This window comes from Pinus tabuliformis, chromosome 7 (assembly GCF_031772625.1).
Source record: "Pinus tabuliformis cultivar Carrire ecotype Pingquan chromosome 7, CPIR1, whole genome shotgun sequence".
Classification (NCBI taxonomy): domain Eukaryota; kingdom Viridiplantae; phylum Streptophyta; class Pinopsida; order Pinales; family Pinaceae; genus Pinus; species Pinus tabuliformis.
In genome coordinates this window covers 1,347,377,017-1,347,394,656 of record NC_142293.1, presented here as the reverse complement: position 1 = coordinate 1,347,394,656, position 17,640 = coordinate 1,347,377,017, and positions in this window count along the sequence as shown.

Here is a 17,640-nt window from a genome sequence, read left to right as displayed (position 1 = left end):
GAAACATACTCTATTAGAGGTTAATGTTACAATACCACTTACACCTACTACTAGAAAAAGTTTTATGGTTTGTGACATAAAGAAGAATTATTTAACGACAGGGTTGAAAGTGCAACCTCATGTCTTAGTTGTAAGTCATTTATATGTGTTTGTTAGTTGTAAGTTATCTATTTGATTTGAGCTTTATCATATCAATTATTTCAATAATCCAATATGCATGGCCTGTATTTCTAAACCGATGTTAATTACTTGACATGGTTGATATAACATTCAATTCTAGGCCACTTTTATTTAAGTCAGATATTTTATTGATTGAAAGGATGTTCATATTTCAATTGGTATACTTGGAGTTTGATTTAAAAGAGTTTTGTAGATTCCATGTGGATGTTATTATTTTAGGGTGACCTCTTTGCACTAGTAAGGTCAAATGAGTCATAGAACATAGGTATACAAAAAGTGAATCTTTGGCCTTTTTTGTGTATCTGTTATTTTTTATATCATTAAGGGATGGTTATTGATTGATGTAAAATAGAGGATGGGAAATTCCTGCCAATTCTCTTTACAAAACAAAATCAAACAGAGTGATAGAATTATGTTTTAAAGGGTGAGCAAGAAATCAATACTTGAAAGGTAGAACCTGAGAATAGAAAGCTATTTGATCTGGATCTAGGGACACAACAAACCATGGGAAAAAATGATGGTATTGACGAGTCTTCCCTGCAAATAAGCTTTAACTATCAGACCATGACCCAAATTTCAGTTATTTGTAATATCAATAGTGACTTTAGCTTTATTTGTATGAATAACAACTTTGGACATTGTCCTATTCGTTTCCTATGAATGATTCTGATTTTCAAACTCCAACTAATTTGTTGTTAAAGTAATTAAGGCTTTAATGAAAAACATATATTTTTCAAAGCTATTTTCTAAATCTATTTTCTTGATCAAATTTGTCTTTTTACTTTAGGTACTCTAGATTTCTACCATGTGACATATGCTATGATATAATTTCATCGGTAAATAGATAGAAGTGTTGTACAACGTAGTCGTTTTTAAATATAAATAAACAAAATATCCAAATACAAAGTTTATTCATTAAGAACATCTTTTAGAATTCTTAGCTAAGCTATGATTACATTTCTGTAGGGGATTTTGTGTACGCTGATATTGTGTTGTCTCTTTCGTTTCTGTCAAGTAACAATGATTAATAAGGAACGTGTTCTTGCACGAGAGCCACACTTCTTATTCTACTATTGACATGGGTCTCCATGGTTTTCAGGCATGGTAACAAAAACACAGAAGCTAGTGGGATCTCCAAATTTCATGTTGGATGAATTTAATACTAATGATGATTTTGATTCCTTATTAGATAAAGAATGTCACAAGTCAAATTGAAATAAACATAAGTAGCTAAAAAATGAAGGTGAAGCTATTGTTTTCTGTCCAAGTCAATTTTTTTTATTTGTTGGTTGTTGTTGTTTTTTGAGTGCGGACTTGTGAAATTCCAAATTGCATGTTGGTTTATGTGAAAGGGGAATATATATATATATATATATATATATATATATATATATATATATATATATATATATATATATGTATATATATGTATATATATGTATATATGTATATATGTATCTATATATATATATATATATCTATATATATATACATATATACATATATACATATATATATATATATACATATATATATGTATATATGTATATATATATAGATATATATATATATATATATAGATATATACATATATATATACATATATACATATATACATATATATATATATACATATATATATATATATATAGATATATATATCTATATATATATATATATGTATATATATGTATATATATATATATATATATATATATATATATATATATACATATATATACATATATATACATATATATCGTTCATGGTTTCTAGAGATCCATGTTACATTTGCATAGAAGTTTAGATATCATTCAGAGATCTAGACACCCAACAAAAACAACATTGATATTTTTCTTTCATTCAACCTATAACATATTGCATCTCTCTTCATCAATTCTCTTCTTCCATATCCTATCCACTTATGACCTTTATTTTGAAATATTTGGTGCATTTGCTAGTAATAGGTCATATATAGATTATAAATGTCTTTAAAGTTTCACTTGTAGTTGAGTATTCAACTTAATATATTGATTCTCTTACACATAACTATTTTTACCTCCACCCACATTTCATAACTTCCATAACCATTAGGTAGGGATCGACGGCATTGATGTTTCTTTGCTTGTTTACTAAAAGATTTCCGAAACTTTAATTTATTGAAAGTTGTAGTTTTTGCAATTTATGAAGATTCAAGGTCTATTTTTTAAAAGTCTAATTCTTTAAAGGGTGTTAGCTCAATGGAAGAGCATCTTCTTTACAAACAGGAGGTTGGTGGTTCGATTCCATCATGGCCTGATGTCCATATGGAATAACGATGATCAGTTTTTGGAGAAATGAGCTTATGGTGACATGTTTCGACCCTCACCAAAATATGAAATGTTGACGGTCAATGAACACCACCATATATACACAGCAATAGTGATGACCATGAAAGGTCGGTAACCATAAATTGTTGTTGTTGATATGAAATTGTGACGGTCAATGTCTATCATTATAGTCATTATTCGTGACGAACCTTGAATGTCACCAAAACACCTATACTTTTGGCAATGCGGATTTTGGTGACAGTCAACAAACATCACCATATATATGCACCAATAGTGATGACCATGAAAGATCCGTCACATTAAGTCGTTGTAGTTCATATGAAATGATGACAATCAATATCCATCATTATAATCAATATTAGTGATGGACCATGAATGTCACCATAACACCTATATTTTTGGTGACACCACCATTGGTGACATTCAATTTTTGGTGATCAAGGCTATGGTCTGTCACCATTTCTCATATGAAATGGTGACAGTCACTATCCATCATTATAAATCATTATTGTTGACGAACTTTGAATGTCACCACAACATTTATACTTTTGGCGACACCACCTTTGGTGATGTTTAGTTTTTGGTGATGAAGACTCTTTTGACTGTCACCAATTAGCTGACATGTTTCACCCCTCATTAATGTCCTTCTTTCATGTAGTGTCTTGGCTTAGGAAATGATCTTATTTCATTTCTTAGGAAAGATCAAAGGGATGGAAATAGGTGGGGCTACCTCCGGTATCCTATATAACTTATTTCCCAAAGTAATAATATAAGTGTGAGGCCTCGACTCATACAGATCATGACGCTTCCACAAGTATGGTTGACCTAAAAATACATCAAAAACTTCAGAGAAACATCACACAATACCTCATCCATGAAGGGCTTGATGTTGTAGGGAAGGCCACACTTTTAGCTGATTCAGAGATCTTGTCCTTGGTGAAGCCATCCAATGGTTAACAAATGCAGGTGTAGTGTGGTTGAAAGGCCCAACTGCTTCATGAACTCTGCTAAAATGAGGTTCTTTTGGCTCCCACAATCGACAATGATTTGATGTGGAGAACCCTTCACCCACATTTGTAAGTTGAAGAGACACTCCTCCTCCTCTGGATTTTTCAGACCAATTTTATGGATATTGGTGATGGAAATGATGGCATTGGGATCTACATTAATAATCTTCTCCCCTTTCTAATTACCCCTTCTCCAGTTCCGAACCAGAGTTGGAACATGCATCTTACTATGAAGACTTTAGTTCGGCCACCAATGGCGCTTGGTTAGACACTAACTTTCGTTGTTAACGACAATTTTCTAGAACACACACCACTTTCCCATGTCCTTCCTTATCATCATGGTGTTGTTATTTTCTTGTAGCTTTGATGGGTTATCATAGGTCACCCCGATTTGGTTTTGTCCTTTAGTCAGTGGTTTGGGGGCAGTCTTTCTCTACTTTTGGTTCGCAGATCCAAAGTTGCATTTCTTTTGGTTAAATTTTTGTTCAACCTTCACAGTATATCGGTAAGCTGCATCAAGCAAGAAAATGTGTAGGAGCTTCATTCCTTCCTAAATGTATTTGTGTAGACAGCCACGATACTTAATCACTTGATGTTGGTCAAACTATTTGATGCCCAACATTATGCATAGACTATGAAAAATACTTGCAAGCTCATACATATCTTGGTCCCTCTGTTATCATAGTGTGGTATTGTATGTACTTGTCCTCATAGCTCCCCATGGGGTAATATTGTTCCTTAACAACATTTCAAAAAGAGTTCCAATAAGGGGTGATTGAGAATAGAGGGGATTCCTTGGCCCTTTTCTCACAGTAAGTTTCCTACCAATCCTTGACATGGGGAGCAGCCTTAAGTAGTGCAAAAGTAATACTCTCCCTATTAGAGAAACTATGGACCAAAAAGTTCCCTTCCAATAGATTCAACCATTTATCTACAACATCTACATTTATTTGACCTTCGAATATAGGGATATCGAATTTTTATTATACCTTGAAGGGGATGATGCCTTCGAAGTGACTATTGGATGAGGATGCATCATCGGTGGGCATATGTGGAAGGATCTAGGAAAATTTGTCCATCATTGCCTTTGTTGCTCAAAGGCTTCTTTGAGAAATATTTTGAAAGGATCTCCTACTCCCTCTTCTTTTTTTTCTTTTGCCATGGGAGGCCATTGGGGCCAACCAGACCTGTCTTACCAAGGTTCAACTAGTTCGATCCCTAACTCCTTATATCTTGACCTTGTTAGGGACGTGTAAAGAAAAATAAGAAATAGTAGACCACTCTAATACAACTGATCCAAATTTATGAAGGAACAAAATGAAATACTAATATGAATAGAAACACATAGCTATAGCAAAAACATAACTTCAATTCATTAATAATATGTTACTGAAAACTGTCTACATGCAGAATGGAAATAAACTAGCTCAGGCGATGGAATCTTATCTTTCAAAAGAGATGTGATGACTACATGCCTTCTTAACTACTTTACAATGAGACTTGAATGACTATTTATTATTGATAAATAATGGAAGAACCTAAACATCCAAAAACCTAATCCTAGGAGATGAAGTGCCAAATGTCAATGGGTCTCATTCGAGTAAATTTGTACATCAATTTCTAAGGGTAGGAACTTTGGTAGATGATCTTTGTTTGATGTGTACGATACCTTGTTATAAATATCTATCTAAGGACAAAAAATTTCGACTGCAAACTTGTGTTTTCGGTAATAGGTTTTCCTGTTTTCTTAAAAAACGTCGTTCAGCTCCTCAAAGAAACTCTCTAAGTTAAGGACTCAAAAAACTACCAAAAATAGTAAATTTTACTACAATTAAGGAAACTTAAAGAAAAAAGCGTGAGGGTCCAACTGGAATAGGAGGGTGGCCACCAATATCTACATGGATAAAGAAACCAAAACATAGCTTTTATATGGTACTCAAAACTCTAGCACTACCTACCTAGTGTTCATTTAATTTAAAGCTGTGGCCTCATTCTAGCTTTGTGAGATTAATAGCCCATGGTCACACAACTATGGATGTGTTTTGAGAGTACTAATTTATTAACAAGTCTCCTTTCTCAGTAAATTATCTTAGTTTCAACCTATCAAATAAATCTGGGGGGGAAATAGTATACAAGATATAAGATCCTAAACGATCCCTCATAGCTCAGATTAAGTCATCCCTTTGCTCATAGATAGGAGAAAATGGTCATAATCCAAAGGTAGCTGAAACATAGTGATAAGCATTGTCTCGGCCTTAGGGTGTTAAACTTGGAAGCATATAGTACGCTTCAAAGATCATAAAAATGTTTGGAAGCATAAATCATGCTTCAAAGATCATAGAAATGTTTTTGGGAAGATGGCACAAGGGGCTCTAGAATTGTAAATAGAAGTTGTTCATTTATAACTATTTGTATTGTTTTTTCCAATAAATATAAATAGTTTAATACCCATGTATAATAAAAGAAAAATAATTGATTTATAAGATTTAGGTCCCCGATTTTCTATTATGATCATTAATGGAATGAAATGGAGGCTATAGGTAAAAATAATTATATCTCTCCATTTGCACAACAATAATACAACAATTTTATTTACTATACCTTTGGGGTATGTATGATAAGAGGTTTTATTTATTTACCATACCTCGAATTTATTTATATTTATATTTATTTACCATACCTATTTTTTGAGTGTCCATAAACCTCTTTATATTTTAAATTTATATTGTGTTTATATATAATAATAACTAGATAGACACAACATCACTTCCAAAAAGAGGAGGATGGAGCTCCCGTTCGTGCCACACCATTTAGGGTTAGGGTAACTTGCAGTTACACTGCAGTCTCTACAGTTTCTTACCCTGCAGTCTTCCAGCTGTCTATCCGTCCGCTTCCATCTTCCTTGCAGCTACCTCCTATTGTCGTTTGTCTTTGGTGCCATTTATCTTTCTGTTTGGGATGGATGTTAACATGGATCTCGATGCGGTGGACTACTCGCCAGATCCATTTCCTGACCAACCCATTTTCGGCAGCCCTAACCCTACCCAGTCATTTTTACTCACTCCTGTGCTTTCTGTATCCTCTCTATCATGCTCCACACCAGTGGTCACTCTCCTAGGTCTCTCTGCTTCCTCCCTTCACTTCAACACCCTTTCCATCGATTTCCTTACATTAGATTACCTGCCACTTTCTCCAGGCGCCCTCCATCTACTATCTGCAGTCTCTCTACCCTCCCCATCCTTTGAACCAGACCCTCTGGAGGCTGCTTTCCAATGGAATACCTCCCCTCGACTACGAGAACAAGCCAGGCCTGGTGTTGTTAAAAACCCTACAGTGGGGCCTTCTCTTCAGGGTTTCACCCCTTCCTCTTTAGCTACCAATTCACCGTCTGCTTTTTTTGAAACCCCAATGATCAGGGTTAAGTCAACCACTCAGACCCAATAGGAAGGGATTCGTACCTCGGACCCCTTGTAGGATCATCCCACTGAGCCGCAGACCTACAAAAGAAACGTAAAGTTTATTAAAGCCACATCAAAGGATTTCATGATTAATTTTTGCAAGGGTTTAACAATGGGAGAGGTTGCAGATAACTCAGGCACTATCCTCATCGATCATGTCCAGGGAAGGGCTTACTCGGCGAAGTATTTAACTCTCTGGGTCTAAGAAATTTGGTGCAATACTCTGAAGGAGTTGTTGGAGGTACAAATCCTTCCTCGCGAATGGTTTGCATTGCATTTTACAAAGGAAGAATTCACAAATTTGGTACTTTCCCACTACTGGCATATTAAGATGGCCACGGTCCTTCTCAAGCGCTAGAGCCCAATGTTTGATCTAGAATGGGAACAGATAGGTGTTGGACCACTCTGGATTCATTTGCAAGGGCTCCCTCTACAGTACTGGTTAGAGGATGTCTTTGTGCGGATTGGGAACATGCTTCGTACCTATCTTGACTATGATAGATCTTACATCCAGATAAAGAATCGAACCCTTGCTCGCATTCTTGTCCATTTGGACACTCGGGAGGGTTTGGAGGATAAAATTACACTGTAGTGGAGAAATGTCACTCGAGTACAGATCCTGGACTATAATGGAGTCTCGTTTTGTTGTAGGAGGTGTCACAAGGTTGGTCACATTTTCAAGGAATGCCCTCTTGTCAAAAGGTCTCCTAAATCTCTGACCGTAGCTTAAGGCACCGAGGGACAATCTGCTCCTCACTTGGAATGTCCTCCCATTTCGACTACCGGGGCTTCTGTTTGTGTGGTCTCCCCTCAAGCTGCAGCATGTCTGCGTAGAACGTCGTCCCCTCCCTTGACATGATCTAGGGAAGTTGCTGAGGCTGGGAGGAAAGCGGCTACCTCCTCCTACCCTATCTTCTCTGTTTCTGTTTCAAGTATTGCTTCACATGTTTCATCATCTTCTCTGCATTTCATCCCCTCCATTCCATGTTCCCTCTCTTTCCCTCCACCTTTTTTCTCTACAACGCTCCATCATTCCCAACAACCTCTATCTACCCACCCACATCCTCTAAGGATGGGTCTGAACCCTTGCACTCACACAATCTTCGCTCGTGCCTTCTCCATGACGACTCATCTCTATCCATATATGGGCTAGGTCTCTCTATAGTTGTTCCTTTCACCAAACCTTCTCATGGTCGTAAATATTACCTCTCCAAAGCCATCCAAAAGGTCGGGGCTGAAGTAGTAATAGGAAGACAATCCTCCATTGATCAGGTACTTAGAGCTTTGAATACCCAGGGACAGTTCCCCACATGAAGTGTCTTTCTTTTAACTACAGGGGTATGGCTAGTGCCCCCAAAAAACTAGCCCTTAAGAGACTCATTGAGTCTGAGCCTGTTGACATCATCATGGTACAAGAAACCTTGGGGGAGGCCGACATCATTTCTAGTTTCCTGGTATCCCTTGAACCTGGCTGGAATTTTCCTTCTCTTGATGCCTCGGGACATTCTGGTGGCCTTGCCATTAGGTATAATCCCCGATCCATCAATTCTCACTCAGCTTGGGGTGGTCTTGGACTTATTGGGCTAGACATTTTTCCGCAGAATTGGCTTTGGAGCTCCGCATTATTAACATTTATGGGCCTTGCCACAAACGAGAGGACTTTTGGCTCAGGTTCCTTAACCTTGCCATTTTTTCAGCCGATCATATTATTATTGGGGACGATCTCAATTTCTCTCTTGGTTTTCGAGAATCGTGGGGCTCACAAGCACAAGTGCACCCTCTGTCAGATTACATGATGAAATTATTGGAACTTCACAACCTATCTAGCATTCCTATGAACAAACCCCCACCCACATGGAGGAACAGAAGGATTAGGGAGGCAGCACTGGCTAGGAGGCTTGACCGTTCCATGATCAAGATTCCCTTGTTGCAGATCCTGCACAGATATAGACAATGGGTGGGTGTTGGGGGCATCTCAGATCACTCTCCTATATATATGGAGATACTTGGCCCCCATCCAAAGCCAAAATATCCCTTTAAATTCAATCACATTTGGCTTCAAGACCTTGGCTTCATCAAGATTGTCACAGATTTCTAGAAAGCTAATCCTATTTCGGGCCATTGATCCTTGGCCGAGGGTTTCTGCCACAATCTCTCCCAGCTGAAGAATTAACTATTGTTTGGGCAAAAGAAAAATCATAGAGGGAGGACCATATTCTCTCTTAGATTGAATCTGAATTGAAATGCCTCTTCGATGACAATAATAGGGGTTTTACATCTTTGCATGACAAATTGCACCTCATTGAGCTCGAGAAATTGAAGGAAAAGATTCTAAGGGAGAGAGAGGAAACCTGGAGACTAAAGAGCACAGCCCGGTGGCTATGTGTTGGGGATGACAACACAAAGTTCCTTCAGAACTATGCCAATGGCAAAAAGGTCTCAAATACCATTTGGAACCTTCCCTTACCTAATGGAAGTGTGGTAGATACTTACAACAAATTATCTCGGTTGGACACCTCTCACTTTCAAAACCTTTATAAATCCCCTCCTGGGACTAACTTAGATGATATTATCCAAGTTGCTAGCCATTTTCCACGTTTTGTGGATGAAGATATGGAGGCTGACCTCACCTCACCTGTTTCATCCATTGAACTAGAGGGGACCCTGCAGTGGTTCAAGAAGGACAAAAGCCCTGGGCCGGACGGATAGATGGTTGAATTCTATCTAGACTTTTATGAATTATAGGGAAATGAACTACTTCAAGTGATTGAGGAATGTAGAACTACTGGAAAATTATATGATTCCATAAACTCTTCTTTCATTGCTCTTATCCCTAAGACAGATACTCCCTCATCCTTTAATGATTTTCGGCCCAACTCTCTCTACAAATGTCTATACAAGATCATTGAAAAAATTATCACTAATAGGATCTGACCCATCCTCTCTCAGCATATTTCCCCTGAGCAATTTTCATTCTTGGAGAATCGTCAGATCCATGAAGGCATTGGCACGAGTTAGGAAGCTATTCACTCAATTCGGCTGAGAAAGCTTAAGGGCATCATATTGAAGATTGATTTGGCGACATCCTTTGATCGTGTCAGCTAGTTAAACATAAAAATGGTTGTTAGGCATCTGGGCTTCCATCACAATTTTATCATCTTCATCATGTCCTGCATCACATTGGCTTCTTTTAGTGTTCTTATTAATGGATCAGCATCACATTTTTTCCATGTAGAGAGGGGTCTTAGAGAAGGATATCCCTTATCTCCCCTCCTCTTCCTTATCATCATGGAAGGTCTCAGCAGACTCGAGAAAAGGAATGGTAGACTTTTTGGTCTAAAAGTAAACGATCATTGTTACCTCACTCATCTTCTATTTATGGATGATGTTCTCATTTTCCTCGATGGTAGCATCAGAGACTCAACATCTTTTGCAAATTCTCTCTCTCTTTTCTCTAGGGCTATGGCTATGTTGGGCAATCAGGGTAAATCCACTATCACCCTAGGTTTGACTTCCATTCAAGAGTTTCATTTTTCCCAACATCACTATCCTTATAACATCCTTCCACTTGATCAGGGTTTCAAATATCTGGGGTTCTGGATCAAACTATTGAGTCAAAAAATAATTGTTTGGATTTGGTTGGTCATCAAGCTCGAGAAAACGTTGACTCATTGGGGCCACTATTTTTTATCTCGAGTAGGTAGGTTGGTCCTCATCAAATCTATGGTGGAGTCCATGCCTGTATTATAAATGTCGTTGGCTTGGATTCTGAGGAACATACTTGCCCATCTTCAACAAATATGCAGTAGATATCTATGGAATGGACATCAAGATAAGAAGATATTTGCATGGGTGAGCTGGAAAAATATCACATTGCCAAAAAAATGGGGTGGTTGTGGTTTAAAAGACCTTAGCCATTTTGCACAGGCTTTGGCTGCCAAAATTGGGTGGACACTTCTCATGGGACAGAATCTTTGGACCACTATCTCTTACCGCAAGTACATCTGGCCTATGCAGATCATGGATTGGGTGTGTCTACCTCAATGGAACAAATCGGGCATCTCCTCTATTTGGAAAGCACTGCTACACTCCCTTCTTATCATCCACAATCATCTGGCCTGGTGGATAAATGATGGATCAAAAGCCCGCATTGCAATGGATCCCTAGTCACGAGGGGGAGCCCGCTATACTCTTCCGAGAGAACTTACTCATCATTTAAATCAGAGGAACATATCTATCATCTGATCTGATAATCACTCTATGAGTGACCTCAGTTGAAGATTTATTAAACAAAAAGGTATTACAGACCCATGTGCTGGTGTGTGTGTTCTGTGTTATTGAAACAGCAGATCGATCAGATTGCCAATACACAAAAAATAAGTGGAAAGACAGCAGAGAAATACAATAAGCAACACAAAGACACAAACAATTTTTAATAAGGAGTTCACCCTATTCTCCAGGGCTACGTCTCCGGTCTAGCTTCAGTGGTGGCCTTGTTTTATTGTGTCTTATAGTAGAGAAATTGCAATACAGGGACTCAATATGAGTTCTCCCAAAACAGATTTTTCTTGGCAGGGTGGTTCTTGGATTCCCCATGCCACTCAGAGTTAACATACTATTTTTCTTCCTACCAACTCTATGGCCCTTGGTCTACAGTGGAAAGAGCCAAATGTGATGCTCAGTCCGGACAGATTCCTCTATGGGAAGGCTTGAATCTTCAAGCTCTCTGGTGCTTGATGCTGCCTATGGTCAGCTCAGCCCTCTGTCTCCTCTGCTTGGATTTACTACTCTATGTGTTCACTATCTCTCTTAGTTACTTGGACTCCTCTCAATTCGGGTTTCCAATTAACTCTTCTCTTCTCTCTCTCTTTTTCGACTGTCTTTGTTCATGGCTTTAGTCATTAGATCCCTATGCCTGTTTAGTTCCTTTCTCACCTGTGTCGATTCACCTTCTGCAGCTGTGTTCGGAATTCCCTGTTTGGCGTTAGCACGATCGCTCAGGAAGTGGCCACGTGTCTCCATCTAACTGGTGCCAGCATGCTTCATCAGTTTGTTTCTCTCATTACGTCATGTATGTGTTCTTTCTCCACCGTGGTGGTCAAATGGACTCCAAATATCTTTAGAACTCGGCTTGATCCCCTATCGATTCTGCTTCCTCCATCGGGCGCAATCTCAGCCGTCCGATCTAGGCTCCTCCAGATCCAATGTCATATGCACGTCGAGCGCAGTTGACTTGCTCGACCGATAGTGCACGATCAACGACGGTTTTTCTCTCACGTCTGCTGCCACGTGTCGATCGCTGAGTGGGATCGCTCCGCTCTCCTCCAAAACCTCTTACCGTTCAAGGGCGCCCCGATCAATACTGTCGGTTTTCCAGAGCGGGGGTCCCACCTTTGTCCTTTAGTGCTTTTTTGTTTCTCCACCCACGGTTCTTTGGCTCCCAATGTGACCGAGTGCTTAAGGCTCTTCCATTTTTGCCCTATTTTCCCAGCGATAGTGATAATCGTGCATCAAAATCGCCTCCTTTTCTCGATCTTGGGCTCCCAACGGCTACTTTGACCTCCTGCGCAGTCTCCATGGACCTCAGTCAACGTGCTTGGACTGAGGTGATCATCGTTCTACGTTGGTGGCCATTGCCACTGGTTCAAGGCATTTTTGGTTGCTGTTTTGGAATTTTCAAGGATTTGTTCAACTTGATACAGTCAAGGTTCTTGACAGTCTTTTGTGGATCCGATTCGGACCATCATCGCACACATTGCTGATCATGATAACACATCCATCTTCTCCCAAGGATGGAAGTTTGCTCACTCCCTCGATATTCCCCCACAATGGCACCATACCTGGCAAGATTACATAGATGCTCTGACAGAATCCCATATCCAAATCTTGGAGGGTCCTGTTGAACTAATCTGATGCATTGCTGATCATGCTATTTATTCGCCAGAAGCCGGTTACCTTGCTATCAATGATAATAGGTAGCCATCAATCACCCTTGCTTGGTGGTGAATGATTTGGAAATTAAATGCTCCCCCTAGGACCACACTCTTTTTCTGGTGTGTGCTCAGTTACAAAGTTCCTACTAGGGACCAATTATCTCATCGTGCTTTCCACGGCCTTAGCTAGTGTGTTCTCTGTAAACATGCCTCGGAATCCACAGACCACCTCTTTTTAAAATGTGATTTCTCCAAAAGTCTCTGGGATTCCATCTCAAATTCATTACAAACGGGTAGATGGGATGTGGAAAATGTCAATAGCGGCTGGCAGAATTGGTGTACTCTTCATCATGGCTCCAAACTGCTCAGCTTGCCCATGCTCTTTTGCTGGTCCATTTGGCTGATGAGGAACAAAATTATTTTTGACAAAGGGGCTACAATTGGGCATGTCATGGCTGCCAAGATCTTATCAGCCTATCATGAACTACCTGATAACAAATCTCCCTCACTTCGCCGACCTTTTGCCCTAGCTCCTATTGACAAAAGTATCCCGTGGGATTTTTTTGATGGGGTTGCCCCAGCTCCTATTGACAAAAGTATCCCGTGGGATTTTTTTGATGGGGTTGCAGAAGAGCACGACTGTGGGTGTGGTTTTATTTTGCACCTAAATGACCAACATTAGTACAATGGCAAGCTCGGACTTGAGCTGGAACTAACAACTTTGCTGAACTTATCACCCTCCAACATCTATTGCATTTTTCCCTGGGGGATGATTCATCAATCTGCAGATATTTGGCGACTCGAAAATCATTATCAACTGGTTTAATAATGTATCCACCTACCATGCACACACTCTTAGACATATTTTGGATGAAGTGAATTTATTCAAATCTCAATTTAATAGAATCTCATGTCATCACGTTTACAAGAAATATAACCAAAGCGCTCATAGTCTTTCCAAGGAGGCCTCACTACAGGTAGTGGTTGATACAGGAGCAGAATGAAACTGAACAGTACCAGTATTATCACCGGTAGTACATAGATCAAGCATATTATAGGGCACACACGCCTTAGTCCTTTTTGAATATTGTTCATATAGTTTTTGATCATTTCCATTGTATATATCATTGTAGTTACTATCTACAGACTTTATTCCACTATCACCCTGGGTGGTGAATGTCTTTGTATTTATTTCAGTTATGATTATTATAGACTATATTATGCTTCTACCCTACGTGGTATGAGACCAGCAACTAGCACCATTTTTTGTATAGTCATAGTGATAATAGGACGTTTTTATTTCACAACATGGGTACAAGCCAATACTGCATATGCTTCTAGCAGTAATTTTTCAAATATTAATGAAAGATTAGGAATTTCCCGGAAAAAAAAACAATAATACAACAATTTCAGGCAATATAATCAGTTTCTTTGAATCAACTCTATAGAGAGTAGAGCAAGTTTGTAGAATCAAAATATTTAATAATTTCTGAACTCCATTTGAAATTATAATTTGATAGTACTGTTAAATTTACTATTTGTTTTCAATCAGTTGATAGATTGGAGTCTTCATAAAAAACACGATGGATAATAATCTTGATATTATAAACGATGTGACTCTTTCTAGATCTATAATAAAATATCTAAATGTGTTTTTTCTGGCTTATATATTTTGGACGACGTCTAAAACAGCTTTATATTATATTTAAAAAAAAAAAAATCTTGTCAAGAAAAGTCGCAAAATATATCTCTCTCATAGCATATCTGTAAGATGTGATGGAAAACAAAGGCAACACAAAGTTGTATTGGAAATCAATAATCGAAGTTGCATTGGAAATCAATAGATACAATTCCATAGTGATTAATTAGAATGAGAATCAGCAAGGGTGAAAGATCGACACAAGTAAATGGTGACGTCGATGAAGGTCAACCGGAATCCCACGAGCATACAGATGCAGACGTTGTAGCAGCAACAACAAATTTTAGCAGAGTATTCAAATGGAAATTCTTTTCTTATAAATTCTTGTAGCAGGGACAACGTGGTGAGCAGTATTAAACAAAAAGTGTGGACAAGCACCTACTGGGGGAATAGAAAATTAAATGCAGATTGAGCCAGAATATAAAGAAATAAGCGTGGTGAATGGCCATCTACAGAGAGAGGCCAACTACAAGTGACAAAACTTACTCCTGAGGTGAATGATATTGTGATGTAGTATCTCTCATTCAGTTTCTTCGAAGTTTTGTAAGAGATAGTATATCAAGCTTAGTTGTCAGGATAGGGATACTAGTCAACACGGTATAGTCTATCTTAGTAGTAGTGTACACGCTAAGAGGTATCATGTATTGTGGAGAGGATTTGTCCAAAATTATGAAAATATATCTTTGTACTAATTACTACATAGTAAATGAAGTTGAGTAAGAGTAGTATGTCAGGTGAAGTTGCGAATAAAGGGTGATAGATAAAAGAAATATTCTCTATTTTCACAGTAGTTTTCACCCTAATAGTAGTTTATAGGAGAACATTCTTTTCATTATCTATATCAGTCCCATATTATTATAAAAACACTAAGGATTTTTACTTGGTTTTCACAAGGATGGTAAGGATAACGACGTCTTGAACTTTTCACTATCTCCAACTAAAACATAAATATTTAAAAGGGATACGTTTATCATTGCTACAAAATAACTTACCTAAATGAACCTAGGATTCAGATCCTATAGGGAATGGAAACTATAGTAAATTTTGATCTGGAAAGACTTCTGTAGGGAATGAACACTACAAACTACATAAGGATATATTCCTTTCCTGTTGCAAGTACGCATGGTGACTGATTTCCTTACATTTTTCTCATCATAGAGTTTACAAACTATGTCGATACGAAAAAAAATATGAACGATATATACACCATTGCAATATTGCATTAGGAACAATTGAGAATAATGGTAGAAAAGGTCTATGGAAAGGAAGACACTACAACCGTGCTCGTCCAAAGCAAGGCCAATATTTGTTAATTGATAGAACTCCTTAGTGTTTTTCTAATAATATGGGACTAATATAGATAATTAAAAGAATGTTCTCCTATTGCAACAAGATGCAATGAAGCAATTCTAGACTCCATTGAGATCCAATCTCTGGCCTAAACCAAAAGCATACAGCACATGATTCTATAGATGAAAAGCGATTCTCAAGATGATTACCCTAAGAATGGACTCAGATACTTTTGTTTATTCTAGATGATTGTTTTTTCTCACATAACAAGAGGATGAAGGGACTGAAGAGATAAATCTTTAATGTATGCCATGCCAAGTCTACAAACTGTCAGGACTTGATATTACACTTTCAAGGACTTAATCATAAATACTCGAAACAAAAATGAAAACAAAATCTAAAAGGGCAAAGTTGTGGACATCCTCTACTGCTAGAATTGTGCTGCAAAAGTTATAGTTCACGTAGCACAATTGCTCTGTAGCAGAGGAATCAATACAACCAGACAATTTTGAAGAACAAAAATACCAATGAGATTAACCCTACACATGAAAGAAATAACCAACTAGCTTGTCTCTGGGGTAATGCAACTATCGCCTTCCGTGAAGTCAGGAAAAGTAGACATGTTGAGAGAAACGGGTTGCCTTACTTACGGTTAAATATTTTGGTGAAGAGGGCATACTGGACAATCAAGAGGGAATACTAGACGATTATGAGGGCATTCAGGGTTTGGCAAAGAGGGCATTCAAGGCGGTGACAAGATCGATGGTGAAAGCAGGGCAATGACGAAATTGATTTATGCTTGGTGGATGAAAGAAACCTCCAGAGAAATCTGCCCCCAATATAATGCCTTTAGTATAAAAACCTAAGTTGAGGACGATTCTTTTAAGACAATTTAAACATTTAAGAAGCTTTAGGAATAAAAACGGAAATTTGAGGCGATTTTTTTTTAAGACAATTTAAATTTTTAAGATGAAATATTATTTTTATGTAAAAAATTGTCTTAAATTCCCTTATTGTGCAGTAGTGCGAAGTCACAACCTATATAGCCAGGGCGAGAGATCCATCTTGAGAACGATGGGCTACGAAGACATGCACTACTATACAAATGTTTCGACCCATCTTGACGTACAAAAATACTTAATGTGTTTCCAACGTCACTGTATATTTTTCCAGCATTTCCTTTCAATGCTCTCCTACAACCTACAGCGTTCCTAGTACACGCGTTACCATCTTTTTTACTGCAGGTACCTCTTTTCCATTTGCAATCCGTCCTTTTTATAATTATACAGAGTTCCGCCTATACAACACACGATTCCTAAATTAGAGCGTAGTTTCCCCAAAATATAAACCATGGTCTATTCAACCAAATCTTAATTCAACGTTTTTCTCTTCAAAAAGGAAACTCAAACATCTTCAAAAATCTAGTGGACCCCATTAAGCTATGTTTGCTTGGTACTCTTTCAATTGATGGAGATCAAAATAATGCTTCAAATCTCCAAATCGATCTCACCGTACAGGCTTCTAATATTCAGCAACGAACCCTGTCAAGAAAATTATCAAGAATTATCCTTATAATTGGAAACAATAAACTGTAGAACGAATTGGATTCAAATAACAGAGTGGCTACAGAATTCTAGATGCTGTGGTTACTCTGGATTTAAAGTAAATCATAAAAACCAAAAAAACAATTTGAATCCTTATCGTCACAGCTTCAAGTATTCCTATTACGCTGGATTTCTCCCT